The sequence below is a fragment of the Eublepharis macularius genome, chromosome 14 (genome assembly GCF_028583425.1).
Source record: "Eublepharis macularius isolate TG4126 chromosome 14, MPM_Emac_v1.0, whole genome shotgun sequence".
Classification (NCBI taxonomy): Eukaryota; Metazoa; Chordata; class Lepidosauria; order Squamata; family Eublepharidae; genus Eublepharis; species Eublepharis macularius.
In genome coordinates, this window is record NC_072803.1 from 9,949,058 (window position 1) to 9,972,253 (window position 23,196).

The window sequence follows — 23,196 nt, forward strand, 5'->3', positions numbered from 1 at the left end:
CATCAGAATGAGTGACGAAGCCAATGCTGCTCCTTTATCATTGCCCACCAGATTGCTCAGGAGCCGTTTAGAGCTCTGCAGGACTTCTATAAAAAAGAAAAGCAATGCAAGAGCTTAACTGCCAGGTCAAAACAGAACTTCTTCTAAGAGTTAAGGTAAACTTTGAAAGAGATCAGCTCATATCAGGGTTATAATATTTACTCTTTAAAAAAAATATGATCTTGGGCTTTTAAATCTTTTTGCATTGAAAGTAAATTCTGGAACCAGGGCTTTTTTTCAGGGAGAACGTGGGGGAAGGGAGTTCCGGAACCTCTTGAAAATGGTCACATGGCTGGTGGCCCCGCCCCCTTATCTCCAGACAGAGGGGAGTTTAGATTGCCCTCCGCGCCACTCAGTGGCGTGGAGGGTAATCTAAACTCCCCTCTGTCTGGAGATCAGGGGGCGGGGCCACCAGCCATGTGACCATTTTCTCTGAGGGCAACCCACTGCGTTCCACCACCTCTTTTCCCAGAAAAAAAGCCCTGTCTGGAACATTACCTGAGCCAAAATTATAGAACATCAGATTGCTCAAGTCAGGGAGAGGAACCCAAATCAAATTTCCGCTGGACTCTGAAATGTCAGTAGACACAATCTAGCTTCTGTTCAGACATCACAGCCTCACCTGCATCGCATTTGCCCGAGACAGCCGTTAAATTCTCCTTCCCGCAGAAGTGCCCTGGCAGGCAGGGTAGGCAGCTATCCAGGCTGTGGCTCATGGGATCGGGATTGTAATAACCGCGAGGGCAAGGAAATTGTGTGGCAAACTTGGTTCCTTTGAGGCACAATAAGAAGACAGACATTAGTATACAAGTCACTCAGCAGATGCATAATTCCTGCTCTGTTCTTCTGGCCCTTTTCTGCACTTGCAATTGGGCCGTACCACTCAGGTTGCAGATGAAGAAATTCACTATGGAATGCTGCTTCATACACAGCTGCAAAGTGTCAGGTTCTAACCTAGCTTTTTTAATGTGCAAGGGACCTTTGGGGTGGGCGGGCAAGGAGTCCATGAATTCTATCAAGACAGCCCTCCCCGCAGTTAGATGTGATACAATGCAGACAGAGATTTACCAACTCAATACGGGTGGAAATACACGTTACTAAGTACCTAAGGATGCTCAAGTGAACCTCACTTCACATGTCCCCCCTCCAGTTTTCCATGCACACCCTCATACAGTCACACTGCAGTTTGCTTCACGTGAACACATTCACAAGTTCGATCTCAGTTCCTTCTCCACTGCTAAAAGTATCCCCATTTCCCCCACCTCCCACTTCAATTCATTGAAATGCGGATCTTGACACTTTCTCACACCTTAAAGAAATGCAAATTGGCAAGTCAAAGGAGCCTGCAGTACTTGTTCTCGTGGTGAAAACACAGCTGAATCAGCGCTTTGCCTTCCGTCATCACTTGCAGATGCCGTCACACAAAGGGAAGTGGGATTCATGAGCGCCGGGCAAGAACAGCCTGCACGTGAAATGAGGACCACACATACAGTCCTGCACTTGAGCATCCCTAGGTATTTAAGTAACGTGTATTTCCACCCTAAGGCCTTTGTGGTGCATCTTAGGCAGAATCTATACATTACCCCAACCCACCAAAGTCTCTTTGCATTATGCCACACAGGATCTAGGCACATGATAGCCATCCCAGTAGAGTGACTTGATTTCTTTAGCTGGGCCCTTTCTCACCAGAGTGGACTGGCCATTTAACTTACTGGGTCAATTCCTGGTGGGTGACTCCCCTTGAGGGCTACTAGTGGCTAGGAATAAGGAGAGCCAAGCCCTGGTGGCTCCACCAGTGTTGTAGGAATCACTTGGCTTGGGAGTTTCAAAGCAGGAGTAACGTTCACCAGCTGCCTCCTCTCATACTGCCACCGATGGCATCACCCGCACCACTGATAGGTTCCGAATTGAGTAGCCTTTGCTGAAGAGTCCTGGGTTCCAATCTCCCCTCGAGAAGTGACCTTGGGCTAGTTAAACTCACTCAGGTTACTTTGCCTCACAGGTTGTTGTGACGAAATTTGGTGTGCGTGCAATGTATGCTGCCCTACAGTGCTTCTTTTTGGAGAAATAGTGGAATTCAAGTTTGAAGCCAGGCAGATACCAGGATTTGACCAGTCCATGGCTGTGCTATGCCGTTGAACCTCCAGGTCCATGAAGGGAGATAGAAAATGCTTACATATCTGTGCTATGAGGGGTAATGAGGATGAAGGAGTGGTGTGTGGCAATGGTTGGCTCACCTGATGGCCAGCTTCAGTTCTAGCTGCCTGGCTGGCTTTCAGCCCTGGCCTCCTCTTTGGACCTAAAAAGGTCACCGTTAGCTGTCATCTCCATCTCCAGTCAACGGAGGACAGACAAATCCCATGGGCAAAGGCCCCGACAGAGCTCACTCCAAACACTGAGCTGCTTTGTTCAACAGCCTGCCTCCTGAAAACAGCTGGCACATGTGGGAATTTAGCAAGCGTTTTCATTTCAGTCATGAAAGAGTTAAACTGTTTGTGTTACCTACTTAATTAGTAAACATACTTTGAATGTAACCATGAGAGCTTTGAATAAGATTCCCTCCATAGAAAGGGGAGTCACTAAGCATAATGAAGTAGGATTAGGATTTTCTATTGGGCAGTTTGTTTATTGGGGCAATTAATTGATGCTATGTACTGAAGTTTTATTGCTCTTTGTTCAGTTCACTTCTTGTCTCTAGTCTTCTCTAACTTACCTTTCTAGCAAGATGTAGTCAGCGTAGCAATTTATTATTTTCTCCAAATGTAACCCTAATTCTTACCCTTTAGTAAAGTAATCTTACAGAGCTACACTGGTGTGTGTGTGTGTGTGAATCTATTCTCATTACTTCCAATGCACAATCTTTGCACATTCTCTGCTATATTTTCCTACACTGTAGGGCCACTGAAAATAGCCCACGATAAGCCTGGAACGTGGCATTTCCTGCTCTCCGTTCCATGGGCTGAATGGACTAGGGGCTCCACAGCTACACAATCAAATGCCTGCCTTGTTTCTGATACCTAGCGCAACTACCCTGTGCTGTCAGCAGGTGGCACCAACGCCCCTGCATGTGTTGGGAATTGCAAATTGCTCATTTGTTTCTATTTGGAAATCTGTTCCAGCTTTTACTTTGAAGAAAGAAGCAAAAACACTTCTCTGGCTCACCAATTTGTAACTTCTCCAAGGCATCTTGAGCACAAGGGCCTCCGCATTAGCATTCAAACTACTTTCTACAGCATACAAATATCTATCACATCCACATCCTGTTCACTGGAGCATTTGTACCTCTCACCTCTGGGACAGTAGAAGCCAGGTGGGCAGGGAAACCCACTGTAGTTGGTGGTATTTTCTGGGCAGTAGTAACCAGGACGGCATGGAAAGCAAGCAGCCTGCCTTGTGAGGTTATTATAGGTTCCTGCACGACAAGGAAGGGGGTGGCTGGTCCCCTCTGGACAAGAGTGACCGACAGGGCATAGGCCTCCCTTGTCTGAAGGCCCTGCAAGAAGGAAGAGATGGCAAACTATAGTTGTGCTTCTAGCCCTCAAGAATTTTGCAAAAACATGCTTGAAATCCTGAATCAGCAGCAAAATAACTTCTCAAATAATTGCTCAAACAATTTCCTTACATAGCAATATTTTAAAACACAGTGCTGTCAAGTTGACATCCCTGTAGGGTTTTCAGGGCTGCTTTGGCTTCCATTTTTTCAGCACCTTTTCTAGGAGCACACTTTCCCACAGTCCAAGAAATGGCACCGAAAAAACAGAAGCCAAACTGCCTACAATCGTTTTGAAAACGGTAACATCTGGAGTCAAAGGGAAAAGCTGCCAGCATTCGGTGAGTGGGCCATCCCTTTAAAGACATGTGGAAAAGGCCCCGATAAGATCAGGCTAGACCGGGCCATCTAAGTTAGAGCAAAACAAGCTAAGGAACAGGTATATAGATGATTTAGAAACACGTTAGCTTCAGAAAACATTAAGACTTTGGAGAATGAAATGCCAAGGTGACAGGCAAGACCCACCAACTCTCTTTTGGGTGTTTCTCCCCCTTCTGATTAGGAAAGGACAAAGTATACATTCAAATAAAATAAACAGCATAAGTGTGACTGTGCTAATCATGTAAAGAAGGCCAGATTCAATGCGATTCCCCACAAGGAGAGCTGATTAGTTCTACCAGTGCATCGTTCCTTGGTGCAGGCGGGCTTCAGTTCCCGTACTGCCTTTGCAAGGGCATGCAGAACGCCTATAGTTCTACAGGGGCTCACAGGCATACTCACCTGCTGGGGAAGGCGAGGAAACTCCGGGCAGGCAGTAGTAGCCGGCATGGCAGGGCCCAGCGGGAGCTGTGAGACCCATTGAGGGGCAGTATGACCCAGCTGGGCATGTGATGCAGCCAGACTCAGACGACAGGTATAATCTGAGGAGACAGAATGGTCAGGTACTTTTGTCAGTAATGTTGATGATGGGTGTTGGCATAGCAATGGTCTGACTTAGCAGGGTGGATCCAGCCATCCTCTAAGGAACCTTCCTTAGTCACTTAAGTTGCAGAAAGGCTCTTTAGGCTGGAGGATGGCTTTAAAGTTTGCTCAGTGAGGTGGTAGGGTAGGAGGAGTATCCAGCCCTACTGGAGGCATGTCATGATCTAGCTGTGCCAGGAAGGCCTAGCAAGGCTTCAGAAGCCTGTTAGCAGTGAGAGTAGGCCTGCCTACGATTCCCAGGAACCCCTGGGCCATTTTGGCTCCCTTTTGGACCAATCAGAACACAAGGGGCTAGTGCTATATAAGTCTGGGAGGGAAAAAAGCCAGTGTTCTTTCTCCCAGGGAGCAGGCTAGAGGAGGTTTCTGCTAGGGAGAGAGCCCCTCATCCAGGTAGGGTGAGAAGACAGGCCTGGCAGGCAGAGGGACAGTGAGTTCAGTCGCACCACGGCCTTTGGTTTATTTTACTTTCACCCATCTATTGTTGCTAAGGCAGCTTGTTTGCTTGTTGTTTGATATTAACTGACCTCCCTATAAATAAACTCTTTTGTTTGTTGGGTCCTCACACCTGTTTATTGGCCAAGCTACGGAGGTCAGAAGGGTTGGGAGGGTACTCTGGGCCTTCTCAAGGGGCCCTAAATCCCAGAGTGGTGGCAGCATAAGATGGCTCACCCCATTAGAGGCATGACAAGGCAGCTTCACATGGTCATGTGTTTGTGTGTGTTCCTGAAGCCCTAGACTGAGAACATTCTCCTTGCTCCTCTTAATGCCTTCTTCTCAGCACATTGTACATCTCAAAGGCATAACTTTCAATCTCATCCCAGGCAGCCACTTAAAAGCTAACCATTTGGGGGAACCTGTAACTCAGCTCCACCATCTCATTTGGTCACCTCACCCTGTGCAATGCTGAGATCCTGCCCCACAGCATGCTGGAGCCACCTCTTCCGTCTTCTTCTATCACAGGTTTCAATTCTCAGGCCCCAACCCCCCAAGCTCCCCACCTTGCATGGGCCTGCTAATTCACACTCTTGCTCTCAAGGTCCATACCTGTCTGAGAAGGTGCCAGGAGGGCATGGCACATGAATCCTGGTGCCAGAGGGGCAATAATGCCCTGGTGGGCAAGGACCTCCAGCACTTGAATTTGTGACTCCATCAGGGTTTGGGACAGTGGATCCTGAATAGCAACAGAAAGTCAATTAAGGATGTCACGTTGGCTTATGTAGACAGTGGTTCTATCTGAGGGCCTACTTCACTGATGTTTTTAATGATTGTTTTTGTGTTTTGTATGTAATTTTGCTCTGATTTTAATTGTTTTAATGATTTTTGTTTGGTTTTAAGGGTTTTAAAATGTGATTTTTTTTAAAGTGTATATTTCAATTTCTTAGCCTCCTTGGTAGCCCTTATGAGGGCAGAGTGGTGGGATATGAATTTTGTAAAATAAATAAAAATATGAACCTATTGGAGAATAGAAATAATCTATCAAGGCTCTTTTCCAATGCCTTTGGAAGTTAAAATAGGAGGTCACTGGAGAGAGAGCAGATTTGGGATTGGCATCCCAGTTATGGAATTCCTTCTCCACTGGAATCCAACTATGAGACCTCTCACCCAGCTGGCTTCAAGAAGAGGAGTGAGGAATCAAACTGGTTCTCCAGATTAGAGTCCTGCCACTCTTAACCACTACACCAAACTGGCTCTCAATATCATATTTTGCAATGGGGGATGGGAGTGGGAAATTAGCTGTTGGTACAGATGATCCAAAGCAACAGTCAGGCCACAGGGGATATAGGTAACTGTTCAGCAGCGATAGGAGCCAAGACTGGAGGTGTGGGGAGAGAGTTAAGGATTTTTAACATCACTAAACTACAAGTCCTAGAATATATTTTTGGAAACCACAATGGTTAAAGTGCTCTATAAGCAACATATATTTGTAATCAGGGCTTTTTTTCTGGGAAAAGAGGTGGTGGAACTTGGTGGGTTGCCCTTGGAGAAAATGGTCACATGGCTGGTGGCCCCGCCCCCTGATCTCCAGACAGAGGGGAGTTTAGATTGCCCTCCACGCTCAGCGGTGCGGAGGGCAATCTAAACTCCCCTCTGTCTGGAGATCAGGGGGTGGGGCCACCAGCCATGTGACCATTTTCAAGATGTTCCGGAACTCTGTTCCACTGCGTTCCAGCTGAAAAAAAGCTGGATATGCTCTTAGGTTCAAGTTGCAAAGTTGAAAACTTCAAATGAGTTTATCTGCCTTTGAATACAAGGTACTCAGCTGTGAAAGAAGGTCAACAGAATAAAAGCAGGCAAAGACAGTACCTGAATTGCAGAAGAATCCTGGCAGACAGGGGCCACTGGGAGAGGATAATCCCCACCCACCACAGAACATCCCTGAATGGAAAGGGGGAAATCCGTTAAAATCCGTGAATTACAAAATTGCTATATATTACAAACATTCAAATAAATATTGAAAATGGTGCAATATGGATTTTTATTACATATATGGTGAATAGAATCCTCTGGCATCAGATCTGGTTATTCAATGCATCCTGCAAAACTCCATGCTATCATGTAACTTCCTAATGAGTCACAAACATCTGTTAATTAAAAAACATCATGTAAACCGGCAGTAGGCAAACCTCTTGGCCCAAGTGCCAACCTTGCAATGTATACCTGTGACGATGCTGGTGAACTGGCAAACCAATGGTGGGGGAAATATGAGGGCTATACTTGGCAAAACACATTGGGTGTAAGGAGATCCCAGATAGTACTGCCAGCTCTTAGGGAACTCATCTTTGTTCTTTGGGTGCAAAACCAACCCTGAATTGTCTGAAGCAGGGCTCATTTCGAGGGGGAACGTGCAGAAACGCAGTTCCGGCAGTTCCCCACCCACCTGACTTGGCCATTTTGGGCCTGTTTCAGCCTGGATTGGGGCCAAAACAGCCTGGATTGGGCCTCTGACGGGTGGTAGATCACTCTCCCACTCAGCAGCGGCCTGATCCTGACCATTCTGGGCCCCCTTTCGGCCATTTTCAGCCCCTTTTTGCCATTTTGGGCCCAATTTCGGCCCTGAATGGCCAGGATTGGGTCCAAAACAGCCGGGATAGGTGATGTCAGGGGGTGTGGCATATGCAAATCAGTTATACCAATGACACACTTCCCGTGATGTCAAGGGGCATGGCATATGCTAATGACTTATGCTAATGCATTATGCTAATGAGTTCCTCCAGCTCTTTTTCTACGAAATGACCCCTGGTCTGAAGGGTTGTAGTTTGGTACACCTCCTGAGAGTTGCCTGCCCCATCTTACTCCTTTGGTATTGGCAAAAGCACTAGTGGTATTCCATTGGAAATAGACAATATTGTCCACTTAGCATGCAAAAATAGGAGGATTTAGCCTCATGGCCAAAACCAGATCCATCAGGCAAAAGAGAGGATTATCTTTTGTACAAAGTGTGATATCCATTCCTGGCCTACTAAACCACACTTGCAAATTACGCTACCAGCATCTCAGGAATGTACTTTTATGACAATTACTTTCCCTTACTGGTATTTTGTTTCTCCTTTACAACACTGGGCAATCCAAATTTAATAATCTGTATGTATGGCAGCTTTATTTGGAATGCCAAACCCCATCCCATCACACTTTTATTTTAACATATTATTACTACTATTGCCACCACTATATTGTTATTCTCATTTATATGGTGGGGTTTTTTTGTGTAAAATTCCAATGAATAGGTTATTTTAAAAAAGATTAAACTAGGTGCAAACATTCCTTTCTTCCTTGGCTTTTAACTGAGGAATTCCAACTCTTAAAGATATTTTATTGTCTGTTTCTAGCTTGAGGACTGTTTTATGAATATTGTTTTAGTCTGCCAAATGTTGTTTCATGCTGTTTTTATGTCCCTGGCTTGTTCCAATACTGATAATTATTGCATTGTTGTTTTCATGGTTTTATCATATTGTTTTACTCTGTAAACCGCTCTGAGCAGATCTCTGCAGAAACCACCATCTGGCACAAGAGCAAGGTAAAAGGCACTTCACTGTAACAGGAGTGGTCTTTGTTCTGGTACTGTCTTGATACAAGCAAGGAAATTCTTAAGATAATACTAGCACTAGAGATGGGCATGAAACGAACCATGGAACAAAATTCAGTACGGAATGGCTGGTTCGTTTGCACCAAAACACGCGTTCCATGGGAACGTGTTTATGGAACAAATGAATTTTTCCAGCCATTCCGTGGCCGGTTCAGAGTTTCACAGATCCCGTGCTGGTTTCAGTCCATCGGCTGAACCACATGCAGGGTCTGGGAAACTGACAGCCCCTGCGCAGGAGAAAGGGGCTGTCGGTTTCACAGACCCTGCACTGGGTTCAGCTGATGGACTGACACTGGCACGGGGTCTGTGAAACTGACAGCCTCTTTTCCTGCTGCCCGGGCTGTCAGTTTCACAGACCCAGGGTCTGTAAAACTGACAGCCCAGGCAGCAGGAAAAGAGGCTGTCAGTTTTACAGATCCTGGTCTGGTTCCAGTGCAGGGTCTGTGAAACTGACAGCCCCTTTTCCCGCTGCCAGAGCGGCAGGAGAAAGGGGCTGTCAGTTTCACAGACCCCACACCGGTTCCAGTACGGGGTCTGTGAAATGACAGCCTCACGAACCACGAACCATGCACTAGGAAAAGGGCAGAAGTTCGTGGTTCGTGGAATGCTACGAACCATGAATCTCATTGTTCAGATTTCTTTTTTGTTCATGCCCATGTCTAACTAGCACTATTACGTAACATTTTCATTGCTGGAAGGACTTAAGCTATATATTCACAGTCCTGTAAGGTAAGCCAGTTTTATTGCCCCACATTGCTGATGGGGGTGTTGTTGAGGCTAAGAGAAAATAGTTTACATAAGATCAACTAGTACATTTATGGTTCAGACAAGATTAAAACTGGTGACCTCCTAGGTCAGAGCTCATACTGTTAGGCACTGTGTTAAACCAGAGTTGAGCAACAGCAGATACAACTTGGCTTGTGCAAGGATTCTCACAAAGGTTTTATGCAGAATAAATATAAAGGAACATCTGAGACAGTTCCTTACCTGCAGGGCAGAGTTGGCATCTGTCCCCTTGGTCAATACCAGAAGATGGGTTATAAGTCCCAGGTGCACATGGGTAAGGAGAGACCCCCATTTTTGGTGAACAATAAAATCCAGCTGGACAGGGATGCCTCACGCCATTTTGACAATAAAGGCCAGCCGGGCAAGGGAAGCACTCTGCATGACCTGAGAAAGGTGGGGGGAGGGGAGAAAGAGTCAAGCAATTTCTCTCTCCCCTTCCCAATTCTGATGCTTGAAAAGGAACCCCCTTCCCAATACACAATATAAAATCTTTTTGGCAGCTCCCGATTAGCCAGCAAAGGGAAGGCCACTGGACTCCTATGATCCAGGCCTTACGATGTCCTCTTGCTCCTGACCTGTCGTTGGGCTGTACTCTCCATCTGGACAGAGGGAGGGCATTGCCGAGCCTGCAGGGCAGAAGTGGCCTTCAGGACACAGGTCTCCTGTTAGCCTGTCCACCGGCCTTGTGGTCCGTGTGCCACCCCTGCAGAAGAAGCCTGAAAACAGACAGCAAGTGGGTTGTATTTGTATCACATCCCTCGTTGCAGAAGAAAACAGGAGGAAGCAGCGCAGCAAGTTATCAATCACACACTGGGCTTGAGGCTTTGCCACAAAGGGGCAGTTAACATGGTGCCTCCTCTATCAGAAGCTGTTGTTGCATGGAGGCTCAAGAGAACGAATAGGAGGATACCAGCTCAATTCTCACTGTAGCCAGATGTAGCCATTTGGCCTTAGGCAAGCTATTCTGCTGGAGTTCCCCATGTATACAATAGATAATAGTTCTGTTGTAAAGATTACTTTGATAAGATACAGGAAGTGATTTGACCGCTGTACAAATCCATGTTATTATTATTACCTGACTTGTAGCATAGAGTGTTTAGTTCAGTATCATTTCGTTGCCTGTGACCATCAGCCGTTGCAAAACAAGCGAACAAATTTTAGGCTCCCAATACCACGAGCCATATACAAATTAAAAATAAAGAAAGCCAACACCCAGGTACACAACGTGAAATGCACAGGCAAATGGCGGAAATGATGAGCTGGCTCATACACCCGGAGATAAGATAGTCTCCATGACACTGAAGCACATTTTAGGCAGCAAATTTATTCCTAATCTTTTTGTGCTGCCAATGCAAAGAGGGCTTATGAATCACACATTTCCCTCTATCAGCGAGAAGATAACCAATTTTGACAGCTTCCCCTACATTAGGCATCCCATCTAGACGTTCTGCCAAAAATGTCCAGAGCAGGCACACTGCAATAGATGAAGGATTCTGTCCATTATCCCCTGCGGCCTCAAATACAAAAATAACTATTTACGTGCGTTCCCTCCATTTACGTGCTTTCCCTCCAGAAGATACGTTCAGCCATAACCCACTTGCTGATTTTTCTGTAGCAGCCCCAACTCTCTGGAACAGCCTTCCTGGGGGTTGGGGGGATAGCTCCCACCCTATTAGCATTCTGGAAGGGGTGTTTGAGACTTTGTGGAAAGGGCATTTTGATAAAATGTCACTTTGTCCTTGCCCGTAATTGCTTTATATTTGGAAATTGCCTGTACCTTCAGGTTAATAGCACAGCCATGGGTATCAGCATAACCTCGTACTATGCAAACATATTCACAGCTTTGCTCAGAATTTCCTGAGGTTCTACCCACTAGCACATCTCCAATACTTAAGATTTATTAATGACATTTTCATCATTTGGACACGTGGAACGGATGTTCTTAAGAGACGTGCCTAGGACTTCAGTAACCACCAGCTGAGACATCTACCTGAGCCTAGACCATTCCAAACAACAGGTCCATTTTCTTGACCCCAATGTCCAACTATGGGATGAATTACCTCCTGTCAAAAATTCACCATCTCCTACAAGTATCTATATACTTCCAGCTACCATCCTAATCACACCACACAATCCATTGTCCGTGGCCAGGCAGTACCTGACAGCCACAGCTGCTGCAGTTCCTTCGATAAGGACTCTTGAAAAGTTTTCAAGAGGCACTCTTCCAGTTATAATACCCACCCACTGAAGAAAAGCAACAAATCAACATAGCCAGCCTGGTACCCAGAAATAGCTTACTACAAGTCAGGTCCCAGAGACAAAATAACAGCACAGCAGTGATTATTACCTACAGCTTCTGCTCCAACCAGCACAAACCATCATCAACAAACTACCCATCATGGATATGATTTTAATAGAGCAAGATGGGCAGCCATGTTAGTCTGTCTGTAGCAGTAGAAAAGAACAAGAGTCCACTAGCAACTATATAACAAAATTTGTGGTAGGATGTGAGCTTTTGTGAGTCATAGCTTATCTGAAGAAAGCCCATACCCTTCCGCAAATGTTGTTAGTAGGGATGTGCGTTTCGGCATTCAGAATGCCGAAAGAATGCCGAAATAAAAGTGTTTCGGCTTCTTTCGGGGAATGCCGAAACGTTTCGGGGAATGCCGAAACGTTTCGGGTAGCCGAAAGAAAAAAGCCGAAACGTTTCGGGATTCTTTCGGCTTTCTTTTGGCTTTTCAATGGGAAAATGCCTCCGTCTTCCCGGACGTCTGGGGGAGGCATTTTCCCACCGAATAAGCCCAAAATTGGTGGGGACCTTCCCCTAACCCTTCTCTAACAACCACCCAAGTTTCAGACAGATTGGACTTTGGGGGGCCATGTTATGGCCCCCCAAAGCAGGTCCCCCCATCCTCCCATAAGAAAGCGAAGGAGCAGCATATTGTTAGCATGCTGCTGCTAATCTTCTTCATTATTTCCTATGGGGAAAAAATGAAGAAGCAGGCTTCCTTTGCCAGGGGTGGCATTTTGCATGCAAAATGCCCCCTCACCCTCAGGGGCCCTTCTCCCACCCCTCCTCCCACCCCCCACCAAGGCTCAGCCTGCTCCCACTTGGGGGGGGCATTTCATGGCCTCCCCAAGTAGGTGCTCTAATCTCTACCACTGACAGCTGGGGGAGGCTTGTGTTGCCAGGGGTGGCATTTTGCATGCAAAATGCCCCCAAGCCCTCAGGGGCCCTTCTCCCACCCTTCCCCCCACCCCCCACCCAGGCTCAGACTGCTCCTACTTGGGGGGGGCATTTCATGGCCTCCCCAAGTAGGTCCTCTCAGCCCCTAAAGTCCACCCCTTACAGCCCCACACAAACCCAATTCCCCCCCAGCTGCCACACACAGACCCAAATCCCCACATTAGCCCCTCACAGACCCAAATCCACCCCCACCTGCCCCACACCCATAACCCCAGGAACAGGCTGGCAAAGGCCAGCCCTCTCCCTTTGTTCCCTATGCTGGGAACTTCTAAACTCTCTTTCCCTGGGCAATTCTGCACAGCCCAGGGGTGCCACAATGGCGGGCACACTTCTGAGTGCCAGCTGGTCCCTGTGAAAGAGCACCTGAACCACAGACACCCTCCCTCAAATTCCCCCACCACCTACAGAGATGGCTGGCCAGCCAGCCCCATTGTTCCCTATGATGGGAACCAACTGCACAACAAAGAATAAAACAAGAACAACACAAAATAAAGTTTTAAATTTTTTTTTCTCCCTTCCAAAGTACAAGTAGGCAAAGCATTATGACACATTACACCAGCAGTCCCCCACACAGAAAAATAACACAACTCACTTAACATCAGAGAATCACAAAGCATGATTCCTGTCAAAAACACTTTATTTCTTGAACAGCTTTAGGTTACACAGCAGGGGGGAACACCAAAGGGCATGGCAGCACTATCTTACACAAAAATAACACAACTCACTTAACATCAGAGAATCACAAAAACACAATTCCTGTCAAAAACACTTTATTTCTTGAACAGCTTTAGGTTACACAGCAGGGGGGAACACCAAAGGGCATGGCAGCACTATCTTACACAAAAATAACACAACTCACTTAACATCAGAGAATCACAAAAACACAATTCCTGGCAAAAACACTTTATTTCTTGAACAGCTTTAGGTTACACAGTAGGAGGGCACAACAGGGCATGATAGCAATGTACTACAAAAAATGATACAACCCACTTCACCGTTTTTGACAGCAATTGTGTTTGTGTGATTCTCTGATGTGAAGTGAGTTGTGTTATTTTTGTGTAGTACACTGCTTTCCTGCTCTGTGGTGCCTTCCTACTGTGTAACCTAAAGCAGTTACAGAAATAAAGTGCTTTTGACAGCAATTTTTTGGGGTAATTCTTTAATGTGAAGTGAGTTGTGTTATTTTTGTGTAAGATACTGCTTCCATGCCCTTTGGTGTTCCCCCCCTGCTGTGTAGCCTAAAGCTGTTCAAGAAATAAAGTGTTTTTGACAGGAATTGTGCTTTTGTGATTCTCTGATGTTAAGTGAGTTGTGTTATTTTTGTGTAAGATAGTGCTGCCATGCCCTTTGGTGTTCCCCCCTGCTGTGTAACCTAAAGCTGTTCAAGAAATAAAGTGTTTTTGACAGGAATCGTGTTTTGTGATTCTCTGATGTTAAGTGAGTTTTGTTTTAATTTTTCTGTGTGGGGGACTGCTGGTGTAATGTGTCATAATGCTTTGCCTACTTGTACTTTGGAAGGGAGAAAATAATTTTTTTTAAACTTTATTTTGTGTTGTTCTTGTTTTATTCTTTGTTGTGCAGTTGGTTCCCATCATAGGGAACAATGGGGCTGGCTGGCCAGCCATCTCTGTAGGTGGTGGGGGAATTTGAGGGAGGGTGTCTGTGGTTCAGGTGCTCTTTCACAGGGACCAGCTGGCACTCAGAAGTGTGCCCGCCATTGTGGCACCCCTGGGCTGTGCAGAATTGCCCAGGGAAAGAGAGTTTAGAAGTTCCCAGCATAGGGAACAAAGGGAGAGGGCTGGCCTTTGCCAGCCTGTTCCTGGGGTTATGGGTGTGGGGCAGGTGGGGGTGGATTTGGGTCTGTGAGGGGCTAATGTGGGGATTTGGGTCTGTGTGTGGCAGCTGGGGGGGAATTGGGTTTGTGTGGGGCTGTAAGGGGTGGACTTTAGGGGCTGAGAGGACCTACTTGGGGAGGCCATGAAATGGCCCCCCCAAGTGGGAGCAGTCTGAGCCTTGGTGGGGGGTGGGAGGAAGGGTGGGAGAAGGGCCCCAGAGGGCTGGGGGGCATTTTGCATGCAAAATGCCACCCCTGGCAAGACAAGCCTCCCCCAGCTGTCAGTGGTAGAGATGAGAGCAGAGCACCTACTTGGGGAGGCCATGAAATGGCCCCCCCAAGTGGGAGCAGGCTGAGCCTTGGTGGGGGGTGGGAGGAGGGGTGGGAGAAGGGCCCCAGAGGGTTGGGGGGCATTTTGCATGCAAAATGCCACCCCTGGCAACACAAGCCTCCCCCAGCTGTCAGTGGTAGAGATTAGAGCACCTACTTGGGGAGGCCATGAAATGGCCCCCCCAAGTGGGAGCAGGCTGAGCCTTGGTGGGGGGTGGGAGGAGGGGTGGGAGAAGGGCCCCTGAGGGTGAGGGGGCATTTTGCATGCAAAATGCCACCCCTGGCAAAGGAAGCCTGCCTCTTCATTTTTTCCCCATAGGAAATAATGAAGAAAGATTAGCAGCAGCACGCTAACAATATGCTGCTCCTTCGCTTTCTTATGGGAGGATGGGGGGACCTGCTTTGGGGGGCCATAACATGGCCCCCCAAAGTCCAATCTGTCTGAAACTTGGGTGGTTGTTAGAGAAGGGTTAGAGGAAGGTCCCCACCAATTTTGGGCTTATTCGGTGGGAAAATGCCTCCTCCAGGCGTCCTGGAAGACGGAGGCATTTTCCCTTAGAAAAAAGCCGAAAGAATGCTGAAATAATGCCGAAAGAATCCCGAAAGCCGAAAGCCGAAAGAGATTCTTGTTTCGGCTTTCGGCTTTAACGATAGAGAATCTTCTTTCGGCTTTCTACTTTCGGCTATAGCCGAAAATTTTTGGCTTGCACACCCCTAGTTGTTAGTCTTATAGGTGCTACTAGACTCCTGCTTTTTTCTAATGATTTTAATGCCGCTTCTTTTTCACAGGGCTTGGGAAGCAGGCCTTTCCTTGCTTACAGACAGCTCCCACCAACACAAAACAGCTTCTTGCCAGCAACAACGGGCTGCATAACAAAGCCACCAAACTGAGGGACCAGATCCAACAACAAGCCAAAATGCCAACTTTGTCCTAAGACAATACTATTCCAGGAGCCTATAACACCATCTGAGCCTTCTCCACGTGATAATCCTCCAATATGAGAAATGCCACCAGGTGGTTCCTTGCCCCTTCTTCTCGCTACACATGCCAAACTTCAGACTCTCCATAACAGAATTAAAAGACACAAATCTTACATCAAAATTGTACTATTCAGAAACCAGTCGCCCTGAGCACAGTCTGTTACAGACCTCAAAGTCGTAGTACTATGGCAAAAGAAGTCAAAGGGAGAACCCAGCATGAAACGATTGAATAAGGATTTATTAGGAAGCTTTACACTTCCCCGCCCCAACAAGGATTTAGGATTTATGACTCATTACTGGTATTGACTATCTTAGCAAGACCAATTACAGTCTTGCTAAGACCTAATTAGTGAATGTTCTTTGTCCCCACCCCCACCCCGTTCGATCTAAATTACACTCCACCCTGTACTAATTATATTTCACCCCAAAGTTCTTGCCTTTTACGGCCTCTTGATCCTGCTGTTCTTTTGTTCCTCGCCCCTGACATAAAAAGACCAATACCAAGGATTCATGCTCGGTATTATTTGAAATGTGACATGACACCTGTTTATTTCTGCTACAACAAACACAGCGACGCCTCTAGAATTAGTATCAGACATAGAATCTCATATTCTTATCCACAGTGGAGGAGGAACAAGTAGACAAGCCCCAAAAGGTATAGCTGGCATTATTAGGTCCAGGAATAGTATGGCTTGAGTATATACAGGCTGAACGCATATGGGGGCAAAGTTGGCTTGTCCTGGGGCAGTGTGTCTTTGAGAGATGGTCTACTATTGCTGCTAAGAACATATTGTGATAAAATCCTTATCTTTCTTATCTTTCTGAACATGTAAGAGCACCATGGCGCAGAGTGGTGAAGCTGCAGTACTGCAGCCCAAGCTCTGCTCACTCAGAGCCAAGCTACAAGTGACGCCTGACACAGGTTGGACACTTGTCAGCTTCCCTCAAGTTTTGATGGGAAATGTAGGCTTGCAGCTTGACTCTCCATTTAATTGAAGTTTACAGAGCAGCAGTCTATGGGAGGGAGAACATGCGGTTGGAAGGGGAGTGCAGGCGTCGGGCTCTTTCCAGGAGCCCCCCTTCCCCTCCGCTGGTTGGGGGGGGTGGTTTCTGTAAACTTCAAATAAATGGAGATCCAAGCTGTAAGACCAGGACACCTACATTTCCAATCAAAACTTGGGGGAAGCTGACAAGTGTCCAACCTGTGTCAGGCGTCACTTATAGCTTGGCTCTGAGTTCAAATCTGGCAGAAGCTGGGTTCAGGTAGCTGGCTCAAAGTTGACTCAGCCATCCATCCTTCCGAGGTCGGTAAAATGATTACCCAGTTTCCTGGAGGTAAAGTGTAGATGACTGGGGAAGGCAATGGCAAACTGCTCCCTAACAAAAAGTCTGCCAAGAAAACATTGTGATGCGACGTCCCCCACCCCGTGGGCTAGTAATGACTCAGTGCTTGCACAGGGGACTACCTTGACCTTTTACCTTCTGGACATACCACTCTTTAATCCCAAATTTAATTTGTGTAATCCCAAATTTAATTTGTGACCTCAAGTGAAGACATGAATGTCTGAATGAGCCATCCCAAGTTAATCACCATCACACATGAAAAGCCCTGGTCCAATACTCTGTTAATAAGACTACATAATTCCTTATAGACATATACACGTAAGTGAATTGGCAGGTACACACATATAATCTGTAAATTTTTTTGTTCTCAGTCTGGGAAAAGGGCATCACCAAACACCTTCCCTTTGAACTGCAGTCAAAGAAACAAGCAACTTTTACAAATGACATTTTGGTCTCTCTTGGCAAGAAGGTAAGAGAAAGATGGAGTATAAATGATGTAAGAAAATCAACAATTTAGAAATCATCATTTCCTCTCACCTGGGGCACATGGTCCTGCTGGCGAAACACGGCCTGGACCATTGCAGAAGAATCCAGGCGGACAAGGCAGGCACCAGCTAACATCTCGAGCGCCTTCCTGCTCATTCCATGTCCCAGCTGGGCAGGGCATTGCCCTTGGCTGCTTTGTGCCCCTGGGGCAGTAATGCCCTGCAGGACAAAGGCCACCAAAGGGGAGACCAGCCTTGGAAAAAGTGAAAGAGGATGACACACAGAAGAGATGTGTTGCAATGTAGGTACTATGATTTGTAGCAACTACTCACTTGGGGACGATCAACATCAGGTCAGACCTGGACAAGGACCGGCCATCAAATGCCTGTACTCAACTGAAAGAAGCTGTTGATTGGCCAAGGCTCAGCTGAATTCTTATTGTCTCAGCGGACTGTGTGGGACTCCTGCTTCATTCCAGAACTTGCACTCAGGAAGCCAGCTGGCCTCCTTGCCTGTTCTTGGTCCTGGCTAGACATGGGCACGAACCGCATTACGAATTTCAAAAACCCACGAAATTAGCGATTGCGCAATTGCGATCCGGCAGTTTGTGATTGTCCATGGCAAATGAACCAGCGTTTGGAAGAAGCCTGGTTCGGTGCGTTTGGCCACGGTTCGGGAAGCCAGACAGTCAGGTGCCATCAATCAATTCCCCTGGAAACGGAGCTGGAGGAATGCCTGAACTCTGTCTGTACTCCTTCTGTCGCCCTGGAAACCCGAATTGAAGCCCAGCTTACCTTGATTGGCAGGTCTTCCTTCCAACCATGGAGCTGCAAAGTGGTTACAAGTTGGGAGAAGACACCCGGGGGAGGGAGGGGGGAGGGGTGTTCTGTAGCCACGGGCACTCCAATCTCATCCCTGCAAACACTGATAGGCAGCTCTGACGGCCAAACACAGACCTCCTGCATTGCTCTATAGGACCTCAGCTTATAAAAAGCACTGCGCTCCTAGGCTGGCTTTCACTTTCAGCGAACAGTGGAGTGTGAGAGCTGTTGCTTGCTACTTGCTAGCCTTTGGGGAGAGACAGAGAGATTATAATTGAGCTTGAATTTTTGTGGGAGTTTCCTGGGGGCCTCGGATTGGAGAGGGTATAACTCCAAGATCCCTATTGCAAGCTTGACCAAACTTGGTGCTGGCTGGAGGAGAGCCTGCTACACACTCCCTGTGAATATGGGCTTTCTAAGTGCAACAGGGGCCATTCTGAGCACCACGAACCGCAAACCAGTTCAGCATTGGGAAATGTCTGTTGCGATTCGTGACTTCGGGATCGTCATCGGCACCGAACCACGAACTGCGGATTCGTTAATTTTTTTTTGGTTTGTGCCCATGTCTAGTCCTGGCTTTCTGTTTTACTCCTTCTACATCTGTTCCCTTCAAGAGACTCACAATTTTGAACAGATCCTTTTTGGTAATTGGAGTATGTAGGATGATAGCATTGCCTTCTCCTCATCACTGATCACTTCCCTTATCTTGTAGACATTGACCAAGACAAAGCTTTAACCCCTCCCAAAGACATTGAGGTACCATGGCTCAGTGGTAGAGCATCTACTTGGCATACAGAAGGTCCCAGGTTCAATCCCCAGCATCTCCTATTGAATGAATCTGGTAGGAGGTGATGTGAATGACAGCCTGAGCCTCTGTGTGAATAGACAAGACTGACCTTGATGGACCAAGGGTCTGATTCAGTATAAGGCAGCTTCGTGGGTTCATGGCCCACCTGGATCTCAACCTTCAGAGCTGGATGCATGCCTCAACTTTGCCCTTTGAAAAGCATTGGGACTGTGATATAACTGAGTGGTGAAATTCTTCAAACACACACTTGACTTACCGGGGAAGCAGTATTAGATTCTTGGAGACAAAAATATCCTGGCTGGCAGAGTCCTTCTGGCTCAGCCAAGCCAGCTTTGCTGCAGTACATGCCCGGCGGGCACGGCTTGCAGGCATCCAATCCTGTGCCACCTGAGAGATTCAAGTAGGTGCCCTGAATAAAATGGAATAAAAAGAGCAATAGAAAGACCAAGAGGAATCTTGACCCTCTAAAAAGGAATTTGATATCTAGTCTTCCCCAGTTTGTTATCCAGTTTATTTATTTAAAACATCTCTATGCCGTGTTTCCACCTAAACAGGTTCCCCCAAGGCAATAATTATCAAAACATTTAAAACAACATTTAAAATAAGGTGTATATATAAAATATTTAAATGTTTCAATGAAAACATATAGACGCTAGTAACAAAGCCTGTTGTGGAGAAAAAAATACAACAGGCTCTAGAAAGGGCAGGGCAGGTGGGCCAGGCATTGTTGCCTCCACCATTCCCTGATTCCTTCGATGGGAGAGCAGGGTGGCTGGGCCTGACATTGCCCCCTCTCCTGCGCCCCGATCTGGGCAGGGGGAAGGCAGGGCCGGCCGGGCCTGGCATTGCCCCCTCCCCAGCACCCTGATCTGGGCTGAGGAAGGGCAGCAGCGCCAGCTGATCACAGCAAAGAAGGGGTGGAAGGTGGGCCCATTCATCCTGCTGCCTCCTCAGGCTGAATCGGGTGGCTGTGGAGCCCAGGAGCGCTGCCGAGGGAGCAGAAAAGGCCTGGAGCACTCCTGAGCCCTGCAGCTACCTGATTTGGGCCCCATTCGGGGCAAATTGGGTGGCTGCAGAGCCTGAGAGCACTGCCTTGGGGGGGGGCAGAAAGCACCCTGCAGCTCTCCTGTGCTCTGCACTGAGCCAAATCCAGCCCAACTTGGGTGGCTACGGAGCCTGAGAACACTATGGGGGGGAGGGGAAGGGCCCCAGAGCACTCCTGTGCTCTGCAGTGGGTTGAATTGGACCCGCTTTGGGCTGAAATTGTCCTACTGTGGTGCACAGGAGTGCACTGAACCATCAGGGAGGTGTTTTCCCCTACCTCTCCCTCATCAGCCTGGCCTCTGAGAGGATGGAGGCCAGGTCTACCTGCCTTGAAATTCTATGGCAGGTAGATCTGGGCTCTGTGGGTCCAGAGGCCAAGTCTATTCACCTTGTAAAGTCATGGAGAGTAGACTTGGCCCACATAGGTCTGAAGGTCAGGCCTACCCACCTAGCAAAGCCATGGAGAGTAGATCTGTCCTCCACAGGTCCAGTGGCCAGGTCTACTCACCTTGCAAAGTCATGGTGAGTACACCCAGCCTCCACAAGTTCAGACAACTGGACTTGTGGCGTCCAGATGCCACAAGTCCATGCAAATACATGACAAGTAGATCTGGCCTCTGCATGTCTCCCTGTGCTGCCCCAGTGGCTGATCAAGGTTTGGGGGGAAGTCTTGGAGGGGAAGTGAAGGCAAGCCTTGCTGCCCCCTGCACCCCCACCCTCCGCCTCATTTCCAGGCTTGGGAGGGAAGGCTGGGAGGTGGGGGAGGGCAGGAAAGCTATGCCCCCTCCCTCTGTGCAGCAGATGGAGGCTTGTGTGGAAGGCTTGGGAGAGGAGTGCAAGCCAGCCAGGCATGCCCCATGCTGGCTGGCCCAATTGGGGCTGAGGAGGGTGGAGCCAACCTGCAGGCCCTTCTGAAGCCCCAGAGGCTTGCCTTGACTGTGCCTGCACCGGTGAGTCATCTGGAATACACTTACTCAATTATGTTGTAGGATACAAACACAACACAACCAGGGAGGGGGGCCTGTAAGGGTTTGATATCTAGAGTGCCAGCCTGAAAACCAGGAACTGAGGACATCCAGACTTTGGCCCAGATTTAAAAGAGGTGCTTGCAAAAAGAGAACTTCACCACAGCTGAAATTACAAGCCACCAATCAGTTTCAAAAATGGCTTACCTCTTCAGCAATAGAATCAGTTATGATGAAAAGAACATGCAAAACTCTGGCTGTGAGCACAGTTCTTTCCTACATATGTGCTTTTTAAAAAACGCTACCTATAAATTTAGTGGGTGGATTCAGGAATTACAACTCTGGGTTTCCCTGATTGTTATCTGTGCAGCCCTGGAATCAAAGATGAAGCTGTAGATACTGGCATGAGATTCCTGTGCATTTCAATAGAGGGCTTTGTCCCCACTCTCTTGTGGCTTACCGCTGGGCAAAGAAGAGGCAGAACAGTCTGGGCTGGGCAGTAGAATCCTTTGGGACAAGCCCAGGGTGCCGCTAGACCGGTTTGATTGCAAAACATCCCCGCTGGGCATTCCCTGCATGCAGACTGTGCTAGACCCTAGGAAGAGAAGAGATGGTATAGAAAGTTCCACACAGGCTTCTGGCTAGAGCTGCAAATGATAACAGATTTTCAAAAACGTTTTCAAAAAGAAATCAGTCTCTTGGTGAAATCACTCTGATCTGTCTTTTTAGTGTAGGTAGGGCAGGATCAGCAAGGAGGAGGATGGGTTGTAGGTAGAGATGGGCACAAACCTGAATACGAACCGAAAAAAAACACGAACCAGCCCAGTTTGTGGTTCACGAACTAGTGGTTCGTGGAAGCTCGTTTCCACGAACTTCCAAGAACTGGTCTACCGGTTTGTTTGGTTCGTATTAAAAGGCAGTTTCAATGGCCATTTCCCCAGGGAAATGCCCATTTAAACTTTTTCTGCCGCTTGCAAGGGTCAGGTCCCTTTAAACTATCAGCTGCCAGCTCATAGTTTAAAGGGACCTGCCGCTTGCAAGCGTCAGGAAAAGGCCCTTTAAACGATTAAATGCCCCTTTCCCTGCTGCTAAGCAGCTGGAAAGGGGCATTTAAACCCCATGAACCACAAACTGGTTTGGGAACTTGCCCCAATCTGTAGGAGTTCGTGGTTCCTGGTTCATGGAAACCCATGAACCACGAACCACATGGTTCAGTATTTTTGTGGTTTGTGCCCACGTCTAGTTGTAGGGTTGCCAATTTTCAGCTAAGAGGACATTCCTGGAGATTTTGGTATTGGGGTAAGTGGTCATACTTGCCCTCATGATATTAAGGTTTATGAATATTGCAATTTTCAATATTGTCTGTGTTTAAAACATAGACAAGCTGCCTGGCTAGGCAGGAGATGGAAAAGTACTGGAATGTGAGAAGTGAAGTAAGGCTTACTTAGCCCCACACCCCGGGGGTTTGTGCATAACCATAGAACAGTGGAGGTCTCCAGAAGTACTTGAATGAATCCATTCACACACCCTGCCAATTCTACCCTTTACCCACTCTCCTATTGTAGCCTCACCCATCCAGCCATTTTGGGTCATCAAATAATCTTTTTACACCTATAGTTCCTCCCAGGAAGACCTAATCAAACCTTCCTAGTTCATTGTCCCACTCTGGAAAGAGTTTGCCAGTCCTTTGTCCCACCTTGGGAAGAACCATTAAGGCATTGTTTTAGGGCAGAGACTCAGTCCTGCCTCAGGGCATGTTTCATAGTATATCTGACTGTCCTGCCATGTGCTGTGTGTTTGTGTGTTTTGGACCTTCCGCACATCCACAGATGGCATGTCTGAGCCCTTCTCCCTCTTGCCATGAAGTACTGGTCACTGAAGCTGCTCTCCCTCAATCTTCTGGACCTGGTAGCTATAAATCCAACTCTGCAACTCTCTCCGACTTTCCTCCCTGTT